This window comes from Ischnura elegans, chromosome 12, assembly GCF_921293095.1.
Source record: "Ischnura elegans chromosome 12, ioIscEleg1.1, whole genome shotgun sequence".
NCBI lineage: Eukaryota > Metazoa > Arthropoda > Insecta > Odonata > Coenagrionidae > Ischnura > Ischnura elegans.
Window position 1 is genome coordinate 90797123 of NC_060257.1, and position 22750 is coordinate 90819872.

Below are 22750 nucleotides of genomic sequence, written 5' to 3' on the forward strand. Positions count from 1 at the left end.
TGGAGACGTTAAAGTTGTCATTGAGATATCACTCACTATCACATCTGTCCCTCACTCTATCACTCAATTTTATTTATTAGTGTTCAAATTTCACCGTGCAAGCCACGCCCCATTCGTCGGGACATTAAATGTTTCTTCTAACCTCTGGTTTTTGTACATTTTTATATCGATGTTGTATTTTGTCCTTTCTATTTTTTCTCTTTAATGTTTCTCCGTGATTCGGCGCGACTTCTGTGTGTGAATTTTTGAAATAATTTTCTTAAAATAATTCGGCGTCGGTATTGATGACCGGATATTTTAATCTTTTACATTAATGGATATTTGAGAAGCGCTCATTTATATATATTATTTATGTTAACTTATCCCATTTTTTCTATTGAAACCGCATTGAATTTTTACGATGTAATGCATTTGATCCCTGCTGAATATTTTGATGGGCTCACAAAGCCTCTTTGACGTGAATTTATCCACCAATAATGATAAAAGTATTCCTTTTACAAGAAATATTTCTTCAAGTACGTACTTAGTTCTGGATTTAGTTACATGAATTCGAAAGATAAATACTTTCAAATTGACACTGGATGGAAGTTTTGGAAAACTGCAAAATGTGCAATTACAATTTAAATTCGTTTTTTCGTGAACATGATCTAATTCACTTCAGTCATTTCAGGATAAAAATGAATGTTATTAAATATTTTATTGCAGAGATGTTATATCAAAGGCTCTCGTGGTTAAAGAAACATTTTCCATAGAATAACTGCTTCGCGGGTTCTTGCCTGCGAGTGATTATATTGATTGTAATACTGTAACGGTGTTTTTCGTATGATTCTCTCATGTATTCAAACTTAATTATTTTTTTCCTTTTTTCTCCACAGGATCATCAGTTGGCGTTCTCCTGATCTCCGTTGGATTTCTCAAAGGTAAAAAATTTGTAAAATGTCCGAGCGATGTTTTTTAGCGTGTACCCGCGCCACAGTTTAAAATATCCGCCAATACTTCGTATGCGCTGCTGGAAATCTCCTCAGGGCAATGATAATTGTTTTTGCGCGGCAATGAATTAGATCGTCAGGGGTTGGAAGGGTAGGAGTGGGGCGAAATCCCTTTTTTCCAAAGATGGCTGGAAGCCAATAATGATGAATTCGGCCTCTGTTGGCATTATTTTCGCTTCATTATTTCGAGGGCATCCTCAATTATTTTGGTTATAAAATGCTATTTTTCGCGTAGACTTCAGCGCCTCTGGTTGCTGCGTCAATGTCGTGGCCGCGAGCGGCGTGCTTCACAACGGGTGACCCATTGATGTGACCTCGTCGGAAGGCTGGCCCATTTGTTCCCTTAACCTCTTTTTTATGGTTCTGCCCGTTTATAGAGCGTATTCCTATTCGAACGTTTGGCAATTTAATCTTTAAACTCCCTCCGTTTCTAGCTTATCTTTAACCTTTACTCTGCGAATTACTCTGTCCATTCGTCGTATTTTTATTAAAGTCTGGCCGTTCCCCTTAATGAATGGCTAGCATGTTCTCTTCCTGTCGTCAACCATTATTTTCGTCACTTGGCGGCTGCTGTGAAGATTCGATATTTTTCGAGAAATTTTCTCCGATATGTCTCCCCTAAATTTTTATTATCAGTTTTAACCTATGGACAAAATTTGGATGCCATTTTAATGCCATCGGTGATTTTAAATTGTAAGTTACGTAGGGTAGGTTATATAAACAATGTAAAAAGGAAGAAATACGTCGCTATGAAAAGGTTAGCGGATAGGAAAGTGGAATAGAGAGCTGCGTCAAAGCATTCTTAGGATTGTTGACCAATGATGATAATGAAGTTTAAACTGCTAAATTTGTCTAGATTTTTTAAAATTGATTTTTGGCGGGTTATTATATATTTAAAGATTGTCTTTCCATAAGACGTAGTTTGGATGCGGTAATCCAAAAATAAAATCCAAACCAATCATGAATTGTTTACTTTTTGGCTCTTTTATGAAACTAAATCCGTAACCTTATTACAACCTAGTTAATGTTAGTCTTATCTTATTTTTCCTGCTTTTCCCGAAGTTTACTATTGGCATATTTTGCTCAGGTGCTTATTTGTATATTCTTCTGATATCTGTACAAACAAATGTGGGTGTCATTTGATTATTGTAAACATTAATAATTGGAAGATTAAATCTTTTCCATTCCTTGAATTTTGTGAAATACTCATGGTGATATTTGCATTATTCTTGACCGACCTTTGTTCCAAGTATTATTCGTTTAATAAATATTTTTATTTCTAGATATACCCAATTTTACCTCAAAAGGGTAGTATCGATCCATCCCATTGCCTTTTCTCATGAGTATTCCGTTGAATTTTTTGCATTCAAGGCCTGAACAGGGTAAATCGCGAAAGTAGCACAATTTTAGAAAAAAATAGCTCTTGACATATATTGGAGAATTCTTTGGCTACTTACAGCATGGTTTATTTTCCGTTTTCATTTTTCCATTTTAAGCAGCAGTTTATTTTCAACTTGTATATTATTATCTCAATCAGTTTACTAAAAAGGACCATCTCGAATTTAAAAACGAAAAAAAAACTCATTCCATTTATAAATTTCATCATGAAATGATTGTGGTTTAACAATTTTATTCTGACGCTGTTGTGTAAAGCGCATAAATATTTCTTGTGTGCAGGGTAGTTTGGCTCTACCTGTAGTGGATTAATATTTTAATTTCCATTTAAAATATAAGCTTCGGGAACACTGAGTTGGTAATGGAACTTGGAGCTCAGGTGACACGACAGAGTGCGAAGTTGCCTCTGTGAATTTCTTCAAAAGTTCCACGAGTTCCCGTTTTTTTTTTAGATCACAGCTCTTTCCGCTCCCACGGCGGCGTCTGAGTGGGCGGAGGAAATACTCCGAAGGCGGGCAAAGTGGCGATTTTTGTGCGAACCCCTCTCTGCAGTGCGAATAAAACTCATTAAGTCCACAAGGGGGTGGTGCTATTTCGGGGGCGCGGATTTCCGCTCTGCAAAAGTGCACGGAGCTGCATTCTGCGTTTCAAATGAGTGATATCATTCCGCGATGCTGCGATTATATCCTAAGAACTTCTTTGCCTGTTTTTTTTCTGGCTAATTTTTTTCTCCTGCGAATGGGCCGAAGTGAACTGAGAGTAGTTTGATGTCCTCCTTGGCTTATTTTTTCATTATGGAGGGCTTTAAAGTTTTTCCGGAGATACTGGAACTCGGAAAAGGAGCAGACAAAATTCTCTCTGCCCCCTTCCCTCCTCCCAAGTATTTTCTTCGATTCCGACTCCTCTTCTCTCTGCTTCCGACCCCTTGCCTCTAATTAACTCGCATCCTTCAATTCATACGAATAGGGTGGTTTCCTATTTTTTTTATTGCCTAAATCGAAAGATTATTACTCCTGGAGAATTATGCATTTCATGCTCTTAGATTTTTAAATGACGATATCTATTTTTTGCGATTAAACGAAAAGTGAAAAATTTCAATCGCGCGAAAACGCGACGGCTAAGTATGAATGCTTGGAAAACTCTTTGTGACGTATTTCTGGTTCCAACTGTCGCCCTGTGAGGTGACCTAGGGGCTAGGCTTTGAGCGCTGATACGACGCAGGCTGCTAGCAGGTAGCAGAGTACCCTGCTAGCAGGTAGCTTAAATAAGTATTGTTATTATTACCCTATCAAACGAAGGAAACTTTCCGACCATCGGCAGTTTTAATAGGTGATTATTGAGAGATGTTTCCCTGAGCTCTGTGCCTCATGCATGCATTGGTAATCTCAGACGATGTAGAACTCCTATCTACTCGTATAGAAACTAGGTCCCTGTGACGTCACGTGGAGAGGAATCGCATGGGCGCCAATCTGGTCTTTTTCAAATGAGGATAAAATTGACCATTGTCATTCGTCTAAACTTTGATTTCTAAAACCAAATAATGTGTATATTATGAATACACGAATGGTGGGTAAGGAATCGCAATCAATGCATTTCGTTTTCTTTGATGGAGGAAACTAACCTATTGTCACTCATTTCCTCTGTGCAGATTAGTACAGTTTCTATCATACATATTGTTACAAGGACGGCTCCTTGATTTTCCCGATCTCTTTATAGTTTTCTGGTATTAAATTAGGTATGAACTCCAATCTAAAGTGTGTAAAGTATCTTTAATGCTCACCATAATTTCTTCGGTGTTTTTCACATTGATTCATTTTTGTGGGGACAACAGATTCGCCTGCCTTTCAGCTGGCTTCTCCAGGTCCTGACTGAAATGAGGTATTATTTAGGTGCGATCTCATTGGCCGGACGGAAATTCAAACTGAACTGTTGGTTGAGCCTTTTAAACGTCCAAGCTAGAGGCTAACCGCATTCTATAATAAAATTTTCGGTGATGCTCTCTCAAAAGCTTCCTTTATTGGCCGAGGGAAATGTTTATTACATCTGGCGATGATCTTACACCTGTTAAAGTTATTAACGCGACCTCATTCTGAAAATAAGAGCATTGCGGAAAGGCAACACTTTTTTCCGGTTGCCCTTTGATTTTCTTCCAAAAACCAACAATGTTGACCAGCGAGCCCGTCCTCGTGTTCCCCGCGAATTCAGCGCCCCCTTGTGATTGTGGCTGTGGAGGAGCTGTGCAGTGCTTGTATTCCCTCTCCTTCCCTGGTAGTTTGATTTTCTTTTGGCGCTGAGAGCGCGCGCGTTAGAGAGAGTTTTAACTCCTTTGGAACATAGAAATTGTTAAAGTGGTGAGCAGTGCAATCAACATAGTAAACTTGAATTAACATAGTAGAACTGGAAAACAATAATTTCTTTTTTCTAAAAGAAAAACGAACATTAAACATACCAAGAAATAAATAACACAACTTTAAAAAAGGAAATTTAGCTTAACAAATGAAACAAGAACTGGATTACTACTTCTAACACAAGAATATGTATTAATCACATCAATGATCAAATGAATGATTATTAAATTACATGATCAGTGTTCATGGGTAGCCAGAAAGTAGTTGGGTGACAATCCTTTTCTTTAGTATTAATTACAAATTATATCTCCGCGGAATTCGGTTCGCTCAGCCCGTCGGCGACGCCAACGGTGAGTTTCACGAACCCGTTTGAATGGCCCATCGTGGGAGAGAGAGAGCGCATACATAATGCTCCTCTTGTGATCGTGAGTGTCAACCCGGGCTCCATTATCGGACTGTGCTCGGACATTGCGTGGCTGTTGCGTTGACCGCGGTCAGTCGTCCCTTCCCCTCCGAAGCGTGACACACGCACTGGGCCAGCACGCACAGTGCGTGCGTAGCCTCCCCTCACAAATCCCCCCTCCCCTACCTTGCCGTGACCTTCACCGTTATCAGGCAGCATGCAGTGGGCCGAGACACAGACAGACGACTCTCTAGTGCTCGCTTCGTGCACTTCGCTCCTCATTCAATGCGTTGAACTAAACACTCCTCGGTCCATTATCGTTCACAATCCTATCCTCTTCCCTTGCCTTCTCTTCCAGTGAACTCTAATTACTATCGATTAATGTGCACCGGCTGGCTGCTAGAATTGCTATGGAATCGATTATTTTGCCGAGCCCTGCAGTTGTCGGTTTTTCTGTGGACCAATGTATGAGTGAAAATAATCACTAACTCTTGATCAACTTTGTGGTATTCCATGATAACTTTTTCCTGAATATTACCCAATTACTCATACCACTTCTTTTTTACAGAGTGCGACCCGGGTTTCAATGAATTATCATCAACTGAATTTGCGAGAATTCATCAATTTGCGCCTGAAGATGATGATAATTCATCGAAAACCGGGTCGCACTCTGTAAAAAAGAAGTGGTATGAGTACTCGTGTCATATCCAGGAAAACCCATGTATGAGTATTCTTGAAAGTTTCTCGTTCTTCCCGCTGAGTGTTGATTTGGGAATATGATCCTGATGTTTCAACGAATTCCATTCATCCATTTCGCCGCTGAAGACGGTGGCAGTCTTACCAGTTGAAACACAGGGACCCTAATCAACACCCGCTGGGACACCCGAAAACCCTTCCTGCAAATTATACCCGGAAATACGCTAATTCTCCCTATATTAAAGTATAACACCGTTCAAGGTGTGTTTGCGTGAGGCATTTGAGAATGACTCCGGTCGCCCCCGCTCCTATCTTGAACTTCCCTTTGTAGTTTAAAATAAGGTCTGCTCCTTTTTAATCTATGAATCCAATTCTCTTCCTTCCTCTCCCTCGTTTACCCAACATTCCTCCCTTATCGAACACTCTTTTCCAGGGGTGCCGACTTAAAAAAATATTGAGGGGGCCCAAACCGGGGACCTTGCTCGATAAATTTTATAAGTAGTGAATTTTAAGTTTTTAAGCATTTTAGAGGAGTCATATGATCAACATTAGAACCCTGATCACTCGAATCTCGATATCTGGACACTCCGGGGAAAATCGAAAAGCCTTACACATTTTTTCCTCACGTCTGTAACGAATTTTTGGGGGGCTCGGGCCCCCTCAGGCCCCACGGAGTCGGCGCCACTGCTCTTTTCGGCATCCCCTTCCCACTAAGTACGCACTCCCTCCATTCATGCCTTCTGTCTCCTCCGCATCTCAAGCTGCTTATCCTCACCCACAATGCCCAGCACTTCGTCATTTTTCTTCCTCTCTGTCCAATTCACCTTCTCCATTCATCATCTCCTTGCAAGAATATAATTATGTTGATTAGAAACCGTAAAAAGTAATATTTCTATGTGAGTGTATTTATGTTGTGCTCACGGATTGGATGGAATGATGAACGCTTGGTTTTAAGACGCGACACTCGCTAGGACGACTCATTGCATATTTTTTATTCTTCGATTGTCCCAACCTAGCATTAATTTGCTATCGGAGCTGCAAAACCGTCGGCAAATTTTGCCTATGCATGAATGCAAACGTATATTTTGTTATTACGCGTAATGTTTTTATGAGCGTGTTGTGTGTATGTGGGAATCCTCTTGCAGGCTGGCGATTGGTCACCCCCTGCCATACACCCTAGAGGTGGCTCGCAGGGTATTATGCAAATGTAGATGCTTTAGATCAAAAAGGCTGCGCGATTGTGAACACTTTATTTCTGTATTTTTAATGGTAAAGAGCATGTATGGAAACTTATTGCATTCTGATGAAAGGTGGCTAGCAGTTTAATGCATAGATTTTGGTGTAGAAAATCTAAAGTTTTACTAAAATATTTAACTACAACACAGCCGTAAAAAAGGGAATTCCTCCAGCAAAAAACGCATTGAGGTACCTAGGAAATCTTATCCCTTCCCCCTTGGACACGACCGCATATTGCGCGAAGATTAGAATATTTAGTTCACCTTTGAAGACTTCACTTTCGACACTAAAGGCCATTTAATAGAAAAATAGCCATGCTAGTCACCTGGTGACCTCGGTGATCCATCAATATCAAATGTCGCACCCCCAATAGCAAAACAAAAATCCTAGACAATGCGGATGGAGGTGAGGAATTTACTTTTAGCATATGACGATGAGAATATAATTCTGCATTCTGGAAATGAAACAGACGATTCTGATTCGGGGTGACGCAATGACGTCTGTACGAGGCATTTACAACTGCTATCTAGTTATATTATGGCATATTCCATTTGAAAATTTATGTGGTTCTTAATATGTTTCTTTGGGGGAACTTTGATTGTTTCAACATTATAAATTTTCTTGAATATTACACAATTACTTATATCACTTATTTTTTACAGAGCGCGGCCCGGGTTTCAATGAATTATCATCATTTTCAGGCGCAAATTAAGATTTTTTTATCTAATTATTGTTAAACTTATAATGGAGAACCACAAAGATAATCAAGAGTAAGTGAATTTTGTTCCAACATTGCCTTCCTTGATCTTCTTGACCTCCACTATTGAACCTTCAATGACCACATTTTAACGACGAATTACACATTGAGAGGTTTGTGCCTGGAGAAGGTGGAAATTAATTCGTTGGCTCAGCTAGAGAGAATGTAGTTTGCAGGGAAATTTTTGGCGAGGAATCTCTCTTGTGTGTATCTAACTCATACGAAGCACTATGTACCTCGTTGGAAAATGTTGGCGTTCCTAAAAAATCTATTAAATTTCAAACTTTCATTCAAAACTATGTGCCATGTCACACATACCGAATGTAATGAAAATATGTGCTTTTATTAAAGAAAAATGTAAATGCCGTATACCCAGAAGGATATTTAATTTTTGAAGCATTAGGGATATTGATGCCCAAGTTCTAACAACACGTATCTCAAAAATAGCAGATTTTCAGGAGAGCAAAAAACGATTAATATTTGTTACTTGCACACTGATATTAAAAACCAAAAGTTCATAAAATTGAAAAAGAAGCATTCATTTGCACACAAAGAGTTGTTTTTCGTTTTAATTTTATTTTTAAATGTTATTACTCTTTGTTTAATACACCTGTGTCAAACCGACCGAATTTGAGATACGTGTTGTTTGAACTTAGCCATCGATAAATACCTTTTCTCTCTTGTCTACCTCGCTGCCCCTCCATTTATTAGCCATCGCCCCCCCCCCCACCCACCCCTCCATTCGCCCTCCTTACCCCTCCCACCCACGACTAGTTCACCCGAGAGCAGCACTGTGTCGCTATGGTGAGGGAGGGGAGGGGAGGAGAGGACCGTAAGGACGCGTGCGTGGTGCATTGTGGGTCAGATGTGCGTGCGTGCATGACTCAATGGGACGCCAAGAGACTGGACATTTTTTATACCTAGCAGGGATTTAAATTGATGATTGCAGTGGGCATATCCCATTATGTAGTCATATTTTTATACATGGATATACAGATCGGTATACCCCTTACGTGATTTATTTTATAGATAATATATATGTACATGTAATTATGTTTTTCGAATTAGTCTAGGGTTGTTGAAAATATCAAAGTAAAGGCTTTAGTATACCATCATGATTTTTACTGCTTTTTTGTGGTGTTTGTGCGTATTCTGTGTCGTAAATAGTCCATTCGATGCCACTTCATTTTATTCTGAAAACCGATTTTTGTTAACGAAAATGACGAATATTTAGGAAGGTATTCATGGAAAATATTACAAAAAAATAGAAGTAACTTTTATAATACATTAATGTTACCGACATATCGGTGCACTGGTTTAATTTTTATGTAGGTACCTGAGAAGTTTGCCTTAAATACATTGTTTGCCGATTCATCGCAGATATGCCGATAGATTTTGCTACCGAATAATTTAATGTATTTGTAGAGCACATTCCGAATTCTATGGCAACCGCGAGGTAGTGCGAGACATTGTAGACTCCTCTAGTATTTGCGTAATTGTATGCCGAGCAACGTCTCGCATAGTCTACCCTGCAAAACCACGATTTATGGTGTTGAAGTGGGGAGTCCACGTTTTTCCAGGATATTCGGCTATTCAGCGACACCACATAATCTAATTTGACGCTAGCTCGTTACCATGAGTGCAGTAACCATTTCATGGTCGAATTTTGAAAATTTATTGCTCGATAAATTGTACAAGTTTAGCACCCGCAAATTTTACTTCGTTATCTTCAAATAAATGTACCAAACGATCAACCCGCAAAACCTGTTCTTGTAAAACATGCGTTTCCTTATTATTTTCAGTTCAACAGTCATAGTTTGGGCCGCGTAAAAATTTTCCATGTAGCTACATAGTTCGTCGTCAAATTTAGCAATATTTAAGGGAGGTTCCTCGCTCCCTGCACATTCAATTCTTTCTAGCAGATTATACGCATTAATCTCAAGATGTCAATATCTCAGTGGGGAATTCGTTGTCAAATTATCGTACAATGAGCAGTAGTGAAACGATATAAGTTCATTCAAAGACGTGTGAACACTTGTTAATGGCTCTATTAGCTATTTAAAATAACATTCATACGAGTGAAAAACAAATTTTTTAAATGAATGTCAATCATGAGAGTATGTTTAGAAAAAGTTTTTCTGGAATGATTCTCAAAATTCTACTTTTGAATAAATACCACATAACCGTGTGAAAAGCGTTTTTAATTGATAATTTAATATATTATGCAATAGCAATTTATGCAAAGAATATTTGCTAGAATTTAGAAATACTTTCCAGGAATACATTAGAATATACTTGGTTAAAAGAAATTTTTCACACTTTCCACCTTGGGGAATTTTTAATTTGAATTTTTTGGACGATAAAATTACGATAAATTAACCGTGTTATGGAGGGCCATAGGATATAGCCAAATGGCCAAAATCGCATTTTTTCGCAAATTCCGGATGGGGGACCTTTCACCCTCTTATCCGGCTATGCCCTTAAAATATTGAACAACGTTGAACGCGCATTGCTAACTTTACCAAATTTATATCTGTCATGGAGCAAGGGTCTTTTGGCATTCATCTTCAGTTTCATACATCTCCCGGAATTAAAACAAATGTTACTTTATTTTTTAGCAAGAAACACAAGAAACATTTTCTTTTGTTATTTTATTTTTTATTTATGAAACAATCCTAAGCAACGGTTGCCCGTACTAGGTGATTTTTGCCACAGTTGTAATTGGATAGTCTTCCATGTCCTTGAACACACGTCATTAATAGTTCGCAAATAAAAGTTTATTTTAAAACGATTTTTATTTTTTACGCGAGTTGATGAGCGAAATTCGGTTGGAACGGCCGTTAGCAAATGTCCTTGTTTTTCGTACTGCCTGTCCCTCGGTGTTTTTTGGAGAAAATGAATGTCCCTCGTCGCGAGTTGCAAAATTGTTATAAATCGATTCATGTAACTCTAAAGTGCATCCAAAAAATGTTTGCGTTGCCATAGGTCAGGATTTGCGACGCCATGTGTATAAACAAAATGTGCTTAAAACTGTCTCCCGTACCACCTCCTCAAGTATCTCAGATTCTTCCTCACTTCACTTGCAGGCTTTCCTTTATGGAAATTCTGAATATTCATATTGAAATGAGAATTTTAACAACTTCTCACATTAAAATGGTTATCAAATTCCTAAATCTACGATTATATTTCTCGCGAGTACAAATACTCTTTTGCAAACATTGGGAAGTGATGGGTCTGCAGTCGCCGCCTTGCTGTGGGCATTTTTGGAAAAGCGATTTATGGGTATGTGCCATAGAAGGCAATATGAGTCCTCCTCTCCTAAGAAACGGAATGAGGCATTCTCAGAGTCGGTCCTTCTGTCAAGGCCACTTAATGTTGGAGGCATTTTTTTCGGGAAAACAAAATTTTTTGCCGTTGAGAAATTATCCACCGTAAATGCATATTATTCAGCATTCTGCAGAAGAGACTTTATCTTGGAAAATCCTGCTAGTCTTACTTGGGGTGATAACGTATCTGCGGATGGCAACCACAAATTATTCTCAATGTGTTGTGTTGATCATTGATGCCTTCAAAAAGGTAATTTCGTCGCGGTGAGCTTTCTTACATCTCCTATGGGCTCCATAATCCACCCTAGCTGCTTTGGGCTTTTTTTGCGATCGCTTGAACTTTGAGAGGAACGCCAGAGTTTGCCGGATTGAGGTGAGGTGATAATTTTTCGACCAAGCGACGACTTTTGTTGGTGCGAGCCTTGCCTTTGGCATGGATTCAAGTGGCCGACTGAGATGGAGGTTTTTTGCTACTCGACCCTACAGTGAATCGTTTGTCTTCCAGAATGCTATCGAATGTTTGACAAAGAGTGGTACGAGAGTTAATCTTTGATACGATTCCCCCCTTATCATCACCTCATCGCGTTACGTGAAAGAAAAACACCGAGTTTGCTTTTTTTTGGTACCCTCACTCCAAAATTTATGTCTCCAAAAATCCGCAAGTTATACGTCTTCAAAATCTCGATAGAACGCAGTCCATTTCAAGGGCTCGAAGCCACCTTTTTGCTAATGATATGGCCGCGTTTGATGGATGAGCGAATTACCCTCAGGGAAATGCAATGTTACTAGTAGTGAGACTTATTATTGTGGATTTTATTTTGTGTTTCCAAAATTCTTGGTTAATTTGTGTATGTGATAAAAGTTATTTAAATTTTTCAAACGGCACAACGTAACTGAAATGATTGATTGCGTGATACGAATATAATTAATAGGATAGTTTGAGGTATTTGTTGAGATAATCGTGCTTACTCGAATTTCTGAGGATTATAAGTATTGTCCTATACTTTATCTCTGTTTTTTTATTTGGATTCCTGGAATAGCAATGAATAATTAGCTATAAATAAAAATTATGATCGTTAGAAATCAGATTTTTCAAATACACTGCCATTTTAATACCTTTTGATTCAAAGCTTCAAGAAAATACGAGTTACTATATATTTTACGATAGATTATGGACTCATATTCGAAGGAATTGTATTAATGGGCATAGACATGAGTAGTTTCAATTATTTAGGATCAAGTTAGATTTTGAAGGAAATCGAAATTGGTGAAGGTATAGCTAAAGTTATAAAACAAGAATTAGAAACTGAGGTTTCACAGAGGTTAGTGCTATTATGATAGGTTCGCATTTGACTTGTAGATCAACTCGTTCATAAATCTGCTAACTTAACAAATACAAGCTTTTCTCTGTTGCTAAATATGTTGATGTATAGCGTTCGCTGTTGAGCTTTCATTTGTCTTCATCTCCAGTGTCTCCCTCATGTGTGAATGATATCGCGTAGAAGGGAATTCATCGGTGAGGAGAGAAAGGCATTCCTTTCGAGGACTCACTCATCTCCTCCACCTCTCAACTTTCCCTTTCTCTGCGTGGATCATCTAAAACCAACTCAGAATAAAATCTCAAACTCGCAAGGCTAGCTGCATCTACAAGGAATTTATGTTGCACGTAACTCAAATTATTTGTAATTATTATGTCCCAAACCATGTTTTCAAGCTACTGTAGTGATAAATTCTGAACACACTCGGTTTCTTTTGTATACCTTTAATGTGTCTATCTACATAATATCCGATGAGTGTTTGGCAGGGGGTTACCAATCACCGCATGAACACCATATGACTACAGAAATACTGCGCCTAATAACAAAAATATACAAACTCATTCATGCAAAAGCAAAACTTGCCAACGTGTAGTATTTCCTATTGTAAGCCCATGCAAACCCATGCATACAATGGAAAAAGATAAACAGGCAACGAGTGTTTTTATTTCAACCTCCGATAGCTCAGCAAAAATACGATACAAGCGACATGACAGGTGGGTACTGCGCAGGTGCAGGGCAACTGCGCGTGCTACGCACCACACGCTCAAGTCATTTCCGATCGTAAGTTGTTAGTTTAAGGTTAGTAGCAATCTCATTAACTACACTGCCTCAATTGATTCTCCCGCCAAGTGTGCACTGCGGAGCGACAGCCAGAAAACTCGCCGAATGGCTTCATGACATCAGCATTGACATGTCTCGACTTTTATGCCAATAAAAGAGAATTTTTCTTTAATGCAATGTGGTTACTGTGTAAAACAGTGTGAAACATTACACCCATTCCCATTCGAAACAAAAGAGGAGACATGCTGACTTCTGGAAGTGTGCTGATCCATGACAACGCCCGTCATCTCAGCGCTGATGCAGCCATATGCTTTATTCCCTCTCTCATTATTCGCGTCAGTCCTCGGCATGCATTCTCAAAATAAATGCGTTTAAAATATTTTTTTGTAAATCTCTTCATTCAATTCCACGAAACTCAAAACTTTGTTGTATTAAACGCCTAATGAATATTTTTAATGTAATTTCGCTTCATTAAATATAAATAACTCGTAATAACTGTAATGCGCATGCAAATTGAATATCAATAAAATACTGATCATACAAAAATTTTCTATCCTTCTTTTCCTCCACTTCTTTTTTACTCCTTTTTAATCGGGCTTTGGATCGGCATCACTTCATGTAGGTGGCAGCAGTTCATGTTCTAAGTCACCAAATGAAGTCGTTCTTACTCACGAAATATCACTTTCAGAGCCAATAAACAAATCCTCTTACGCTGTCAATCCTCGTTCATATTTCTAGAATGGAGTCAAACATGGTTAGTTTGGGCATATTTTTACTGAACAAGCGTAGTCGCGTCCGTGAAATTCGGTCAATGATCTGCGCATTCATAAAATGAATAAACTTTCCTTCCGAAACCGTACAGTACCAAAGCGAATCTAACAATAGATATGAGGATGTGACGTAAAGTATGTTGAGAAAAATTCCAGGATAATTAAAAGAACACTGCAATTTTAGCAAAATATAATTTTAACAGGAAATGCACGCAGGGACGGGAAGGTATAGGAGATTAACGACAGGATTGCAAAGCAACCGAAGAAACATTTCGGAAATAAAATCAGTAATCCAGAGAGGTGTGAGGTTATCTCTTTCCAAAAATATTGCAAGAAAAAGGAAGCGTAAGAGCGCCAATTTAACCCTATCAGACATAGTCATTGTTTCTACAACAAAACATAACTGTATCAGGAAAATTTGTCCCAGTGATAACCATCAGTCCACCAAACGCTTCCCCAGGGGATGTAACCAGAGAGCCAAGATATGAGAGTGATTACTTGGATGTGGTTTTTCTCATTCCATGCATGTTTCGGTGAAAACAGCCTCTCTTCTTTTGTACCGTGACTGAACAAACTTTTACGATAAGCATTTTTAAAACATTTTTTGCAAAATATTTTCGTTTACCCTCAAGTACGCTCCCAATGCATTTTTATTGAAATCATTTCTATTGAGAGGGTTTTTAAAAATTGGTTTGCGTATATTGGGCTCATGGAAAAGAATTGAGAGAATAATATTTTATTTCATAATGGAGGTCACTTTGCAATGGAATTCTATCGGACGTTTAACCTAATCACCACCACTCTACACTTATGATGCGGAAAAAAGAGCATCGCATGTATGTTGGTGTGGATCCTAAAAATGGTCAATTTTATCCGCATTTGAAAAAGGCCAGGTTGGCGCCCATGCGATGCCACTCCACGTGACCTAGGACAGGGACCTAGTTTCTATACGAGTAGATAGGAGTTTTACATCGCCTGAGATTACCAATGCATGCATGAGGCACAGAGCTCAGGAAAACATGTCTTAATAATCACCTATTAAAACTGGCTAAGGTCGGAAAGTTTTCTTCGTTTGATAAGCTGTTAATAATCCTTATTTAAGCCTAGCGCTAACAGCTAGCAGGTTACTCTGCTACCTACGCTCAGCGCTCAAAGCCTCGCCCCTAGGTCACCTCACAGGGCGACAGTTGGAGCCAGAAATACGTCACACGGAGTTTTCCCAGCATTCATACTTAGCCGTCGCGTTTTCGCGTGCTAGAAAATTTTCACTTTTCGTTTAATCGCAAAAAATAGATATCGTCATTTAAAAATCTAAAAGGGTGAAACACGTACTCCACGAGTAATAATCTTTCGATTTCGGCAATAAAAAAATAATTGGAAACCACCCTATTGAGGATGGCTTGATTATAGATAGCAAAAAAGACAGAAGACGGAGTACTTAAGCCATTTAAACTAAAGAACTCGGTCTCAAATCGAGGGATCCGGATTCGTATCCCGGTCAGGGAGAATGACATTTCATCTTAGGGAGGCTGATGAATAAATACCGGTCAGATGATCGAGTAATGGACTTTTTGATTACATGGATGTTTGGTTTCCAAAATAAAGGCAAATAAAAAAATAAATTTCAAAGAAAAGTCAATTTTTGTTATCCATTTAAATAGCAACTTCCTCAAATCAATTTAGCGACATTATGCTGAATATCCTCACTTGCCTCGGAAGATAATGCAAGAAGAGGTGCATTGCTATTTATATTATCATTCGTCTTTCTGCCGAGGTGATGTGCTCTGCGCTACTCGAAATGGCACCATCATTTTCTCCTTGCATGCGAACTATAATCAGGATTGCAAGTGCCCCTGGGTGATACTTTACACTCTTGCGAGTATAATCCAAGATATTTTGGTCGTAGAAATAAGCACTGAAAATTACCACTTTAGAAAATAGTCCAAAGTATGCTGGATAAGTTTTCAAAAGTTATCGCAGGAAAAAAGGAAATTTAGTCAGCCAATTTACACTTTATTACTTAGCTCCAGAAATCACGCTCATGCATTCAGAAATTTACTTTTCGGCAAAAATTATTTTTTATAGTTAGTTAATTTATCGATAAGTTATTATTAAATTATTATATTACAAACTTAAAGAAAACGTTAAATTTACTTCGTCTTAAAAAAGAGCATTGTTTTAGGGACAAAGCTATACCGAATACCAATTAAGGACGTATATTTGTATTTCGAGACTTTCGAAATCTCGTGGAAGTGGTGTCGTCTCGTCTCGTCAAAAAGTGGCCTCGTCTCAAATTCCACCCAGTCTCGCGCTTTTGATGCTTGGGACACTTTTGGGACCCCATGACCGCGTATAAACGGTGTTCTTGAGGAAAGGCGAATACGGGAAATATTCGGCGCAGATTTTTCTTCGTAGACGAGTGTAAAAGCGTTCATTATCGCTTGAAGATTATAATGAAATAGGCCATAGATACAACCTATTCGAACCGTAGCTGTGGATGTGAAAGAAATCCTTACTTGAGGAAACCTCATTTCTGATCTGAGATTCCACGTGGCTATGATTGGTAAAGGTTTCTTGAAGCATGGCATGGCGTCTATGAGATTTCGCAAACTCTCTGTCACGAAAGTTAGTCTTCTAAAAAGATAAATCCTTTGAGGAATATGCATGCGTCTTATGACCCATTGTTCGTAAGTCTCCACTTTAAAACGCAAGGCTTGCTGTTTCCATCGCATAATCATCACCTAGACTTTTGTTGTGCAACTAAAAAAATCTGGCAGGCGTCTTCCTTTCTACTTTTCTTTCTTTACCTCCGTAATTACATGCGTGGAATATCTAATAATCGGTGGATGAATGTGTATGGAAGTGTTGGATGTGGAATGAGTGAATGTAAGTCCACCCTAATTCTCATAGCAATCCAACTGCTCACACTGCGTAGGTATTGCATCTCAAACTCATTCTCCAAGCACTTGATATAATAACGATTATTTTTAATGCTCTGTGGCAATGGCATATATTTGAGTGGATTGCAAAGAATAATGCAATATTTTCAACCTAAAATGTGATTTCAGAAGGTAGGACTTATAAAAGAAAATTAATTTGTTTGTTTAAATTATTATTTTCATCGTGATTTCTACGATCATTCAAATCTTGTATTAGTTTTTTTCCGTGCAGCTTTGGTGCCTGTATATTTCAGCATTAATTAACATATTTTGGATACTTAGACAAATATTTCAATAGCTAATGTGTAAATGTGGCCCCCAACATTCAGAGGCGCGGAGAAATACTATTTTCTGGCTATCAGTCGATGAATATAAATTCCAATGGCATATTTGGAAATGTTCATGAAAATGACTTAAAATTTAAAAGTTCTCCCGCTCGCCATCTTTAATGTTCATCTACCTCCAAAGGCTATCGCGAAAGCTGCTTCAAGCTATGTGGGTAGGAAGCTGTTATTATAGTCCACTAGTCGTTACAGGAAGCGGAAAGGTGATGCACGTATGAGGTATTTCACCATCAAGTTCCTCCAAGTATTAATAAAGTCTATATTATTAATATTTATTTGGGGCAAAAACTATTTTCTATTCTTTTCATTTCTGCGAAATATTTCTTACTTTATAGTTTCAGTTAGAAGCCAGAAATGCACTGGGTTTTTAAGGCGATGATCTCCGCTTCGCTGTTAAAGATACCAGTTTTTGATATTGTTCTACCTAAGTAAAGAAGATCCAAGCGTGATGCAATGGAGTCTTTTGATATCAAAATAAACACTTTCAATTTAGCGTACTCTCTTCCCCAGTTATATATTGTTTAGGTTGTCAGTAAATATTATAATCGTGGAAAATTGCAAGTGTTTATTTCAATCCAATCCAACGAAGCCTACGATGTCGCATCCGAACCTCCAGCGGATCCCTGCTTAATTCACGTAAAAGGTCTGTTTTACTGTCTGTTCGCTGGTAGTATTTTTTAATGAATTAAGTGATTTTTCCGTAGTATTTTATTGCGTTCGCGGATTAAATTTTCTCCTCCGGATCTCTTGTGCTCGCCACGAATTGAAAGTGTGGCCGGACGAGTGCGAAAAAGAACTTTACTTTTACTCTTCTACTTGAAAATCTTCCTACATCACACTTGACGAATTTGACCAGTATGTGCGTGAAAGCAAAATGGATCATTTTTTCCCTTTGCGCTATTGGCCTCAGTATATAAAATGTATCACATTTTGTAGACGAATGAGCTATTATGAAAGAATGTTAGTTGTTGCGTTTCTTATTGGCATACATTTTGTTATTTGATGGTGGCTCAATTCTGTTCCTATGACCTTGGAGACCACCTAAAGCTCCTTCTCTTGTTTTTTTTTGTATTCAGGTGTAAAACCGAATGGAGGAGTAAGTAAATTATTATTATTATTTTTGTTGGAAATGGATTGAGCTTGCCTGTGAATTCGATGCTTTTAATTAGACTGAGTGATTATCCATTTGATATTGGTAATTGATTTACGTAGGTGGTTTAGCGAAGTTTGCAATAGAATAGTAGTATATGCATAATATAGTAGAATATGCATTATTATTATATAATTTTAGGTAAAATTTTTTATTTTAATGGTGTTGAAAGACCACATATACCTTTCAGGGGGACATAGGAGCTATTGTGTCATTTATGCAAAATGAGAGTCGCCATGAGAGGCTGTAGAATGACTGCATTTGGAATCATAATCTCGTGCTTTAATGATTATGCTTCTTCAAGGCTCTGCTACAAATATTTCTCATGTGTGTTTTCAATGGTATGCCCATTACAGTGAGAGTTCTAAATGGATATTAGGAGAGATGGACGAGGGGGATATAAGTAGAGAGACAAGGAGGGTGGTTGGCTCCCGATGACCGCTGCTTATCGACCGAGTCTCCGCTGATTGACCCGGGGTCAGAGGCGGCGGCGGCGGCTGCGTCAGGTGTGTGGGAGGGTGGGTGTGCTAGTTGCAATGCCATCGAAAACTTTGACCTGAAATGGAAAACTCATTTGCGGAGGATATCGGAAAGATGTATGAAAATCTTTCCTCATGCCTATGCAGATTTTTTCTCTCGCAATCGAAGAACATGATAATGCGAAAGTTCTTTCCATTGTTGTTGAAGATAATGAATTAATCAATTGGTAATTTAAATTAAAAGAAGTAAGGGAAAGGGTTGCCAAGGGTCAAGAGTCGTTGATTAGTTACAGGATAAGATGAATCAGTCAAATAGACAACAACGAGGTGTATCATTTGAGATTAATAAGATAATTATTCACATAAATACTGTGTCTAATAGTTATTTATGGAGCAGAAGAAGAATTAAATCCAAGTGTTTGAGTAATTTTTTAACGAAATGTTAATTTAAATCAATATGGGAAAGTGTTAAAGTTAATGAATTAACCAATTGGTAATTTAAATTAAAATAAATAAGCAATACATTACGGAAGACATCATTTTATCAGGCATATTTTTTACGCATTGCTGGTATGAATACAGAAACCATCACAGTGTAGACTTGCATAGCTACTTATTCCAGTTGTATTTAAATTGTCTCGCTTCATTTTCACGCTTGTTCACGCTTGCATTTTACCACCCTAATGGTCTGTGCATTTTATGATTGGACGCCTTTCCGCTTGGATTCGCTTCAGTTATGGCCTCTACAAAGTCACATGAGGTCAGATGCTTTGAAAACAATTGAGTTGTCCCGTCATAATCGTTTTATTTTCCCTTTACCTAACTTATTCCGCTGACATGAAGCATTTAAGACCGTCTCTTGGAGGTTCTTTCGTTTTAACTTCGAAAGGGAAAAATGGGAAAATGTCAGGCTTCAATGAAGCGCTCAGAAGGCACATCGATTTATCGCTACCGCCCGCCAATGAAAGTCAATAAGTAGTGATGTTCTAAAGCTATGAATGGGGTTTTCGAGTAATTCATAGGACTTCTTCGTCTCAAATAAACGATTTTCCGAAGAATTTGTAGCGACAGGCTGGATTTTGAAGTATTTGGTGAACTGCCCAGGTATCGAGTGCCTACTGGGACTTGTGAGTTAAACAGAAGCATACATTTCAGCACAATCCTTCATAAAAAATTTGCTGTATTAACAAATAGCAAAAACCGTGGGGAAATTGCGTGGTGCATAAGGGAGAAAGCTGGTCTTCAGATTAGCAAAAACTGTCAGCGTTTTTTGGGCGAGGCAAGTGTTTTTGTAATAGTGACATGATAATAATTGTTCCGCAAAGGAGGACGTGAATGAAATATTTTTATTTTTAATGACAATTTTCCTCAAGAGTTTAAATGAATTTTTGCTATAATTTCTTTTACACGTGACCAACGGCGTTGCGGAGTCAGTCAAATATAGAAATAGATTCAGTGTTTAGTATTAGAGTGAATTTATATTGTTCGAGCCTATACATTATTTAAACAGTCACGCTTTTTATTGAGTGGGCTCACTAGCGTCTTTGCGGAAGACCATCATTGCCCATTTTACTCATTAAATTTATCCATCGATAATTAAATATTGCAGTATATTCGTAGATAAGGATGAATTTGTGTAGTCACTTATCGTGAGTTTTTTCATTTTAGCGTTCACTTGAGAAAAAGTGGGCTTTAATATAATATTTTCCCCTTATTTACAGCACATTGTGCATTATTTTATGAGTTACAAAATAAAGACAACACGTTTTGGCTGCATAGTATAGGGTTCTTCATGTTGAGAACCATGAATATATAAGGAGTCGTCCGAAGTACTCAAATTTTAGTAGAATATTTAATGAAAAGAAAATGTTTCCAGTTAAGTCAAAGTCTATGGTCCCGTTTTGTAGTAAATGGCATTAGTAATCAAATATGTAATCAATAGTTGTTTCCAAATTAAGATTGAACCCTCATTTTAAAGTGGTTTTCAACATTTTGTGTAATACCCCGAAATCCCTTACTAAGCGGCGACCCTTCCAAATGGCCATTTTTTTTCTTAAAACCAGCAGTGTCTGCCTTTGAGAGTATTTTTTTTATAGCTTTCATTCAAACAGCGGCAGGCAAATCGCTGATATTATTAAATTTTAACGCTCACCTTTTACAGTTTAATAGGAATCTTTGAAGAAAATATATTTTAAGAGTGCCTCTTATCCGGCTGATACAGAAAGTCACATTCAGTGAGTGTTTGCCCGAAATAATACTCTCTGCGGAAAATTCAGTCATTATGCAATGTTATTTTAAAGAATGATATTTTATGTTATGGAAAACATTTTAAACTCAATAATTGCATTCATTAATTTCAGTTTTTCATTATTTATTTCGAAGAAAAATGTGTTAGTTTCAGATATATTTAATCCCAGTTTTAATGTAAAATGCGTGTAGTCAGTAATTGCCACTCATTAAATCTGTACATCTATCCACAATTTCATGTAATGACCGTCATAAAAGAGAATTTTTCGTGGTATAATTACTTATCTCTTCTATCAAGTACTTTTTCATGCTTACTGTTATTTTTTTCTACTGCAGAATATTGGCATAGTGTTTAAGTACTTGATGCCGTTGATTTAAGCCGTTGATGATTTCGTTTCATTCCATGAATTTTGGATAGTGCGGAATCCAATTTGATCGTGCGTACAAATAAATATTTACTTAGTAATTAATTTCCATTTAAATGAGATAACGACGAAATACGTGAATTGGGCGTGTTTATATGCATGTATGCATGAGGGGTGGTCTTCAAATCCATCCCCCCCGGAATTTGTCGGCTGTTGCATAACTTACAGCACAACAATTTTAATAGGCTCCCGCGGTCTTCAACTAGTGAATCTATGAGGCAGTGAATTTTAAGAAGCTTAGGAAAGACCATATCTGCATCTCCATGAGCGAAATATCAAAATTTATTGCTATAAATTGGATATTTTGCCTTCCAAAATATATGGCGAAATAAATTTATACGATCACCACAAACTATATCACTGGCTTGTATTGAGTAGGTATTCCCAAGCATTCAGAGCAAGGAGCTAGTTCCTTTCCCTGGGCCACGTGTCGCTTCGAGGACTAATGTTTGAGATTGTTCGTTGGTCTACTCTATGCATGAACCCGCTACTCTCAGGGCCGAAGCCTTGCATTATGCCCACTAGGCCTCAACATTTCCCCAATATATAATGGGGTAGTTTCCTTCATCAAAGAAAACGAAAGGCATTGATTGCGATTCGTTACCCGGCATTAGCATATTCATAATATACAAATTGTTTGGTTTTAGAAATACCGGTTTAGACGAATGGCAATGGACAATTTTATCCTCATTTGAAAAAGGCCAGATTGGCGCCCTTGCGATGCCACTCCACGTGACGTCACAGGGACCTAGTTTCTATAAGAGTAGATAGGAGTTTTACATCGTCTGAGATTACCAATGCATGCATGAGGCACAGAGCTCAGGGAAACATGCCTTAATAATCACCTATTAAAACAGCCTAAGGTCGGAAAGTTTCCTTCGTTTGATAGGGTAACAATAATCCTTATTTAAGCCAAGCACATCCTGCGTCGTATCAGCGCTCTCCTCGCCCCAAGGTCACCTCACTTCGTGGCAGCGGGAACCAGAACGACGTCACACGGAGTTTTCCCAGAATTCATATTCAGCTTATCCGTCGCGTTTTCGCGCGCTTGAAAATTTTCACTTTCCATTTAATCGCGAAAAATAGATATTGTCATTTAAACATCTAAATGCGTAGTCCAGGAGTAATAATCTTTCGATTTAGGCAA

General features: G+C 38.1%; 1 protein-coding gene across 1 annotated transcript in view; it reads left to right on the forward strand.

Moving 5' to 3' along the window:
• The first annotated feature begins 882 nt into the window (after positions 1–882).
• The window catches only part of LOC124168747 (diacylglycerol lipase-beta-like), a 208885-nt gene continuing 187017 nt past the window's right edge, over positions 883–22750 (forward strand). The window contains exon 1 of the mRNA XM_046547014.1: positions 883–920. The gene's annotated coding sequence lies outside the window, so the exon portion shown is untranslated. The remainder of the gene's footprint in view (positions 921–22750) is intronic.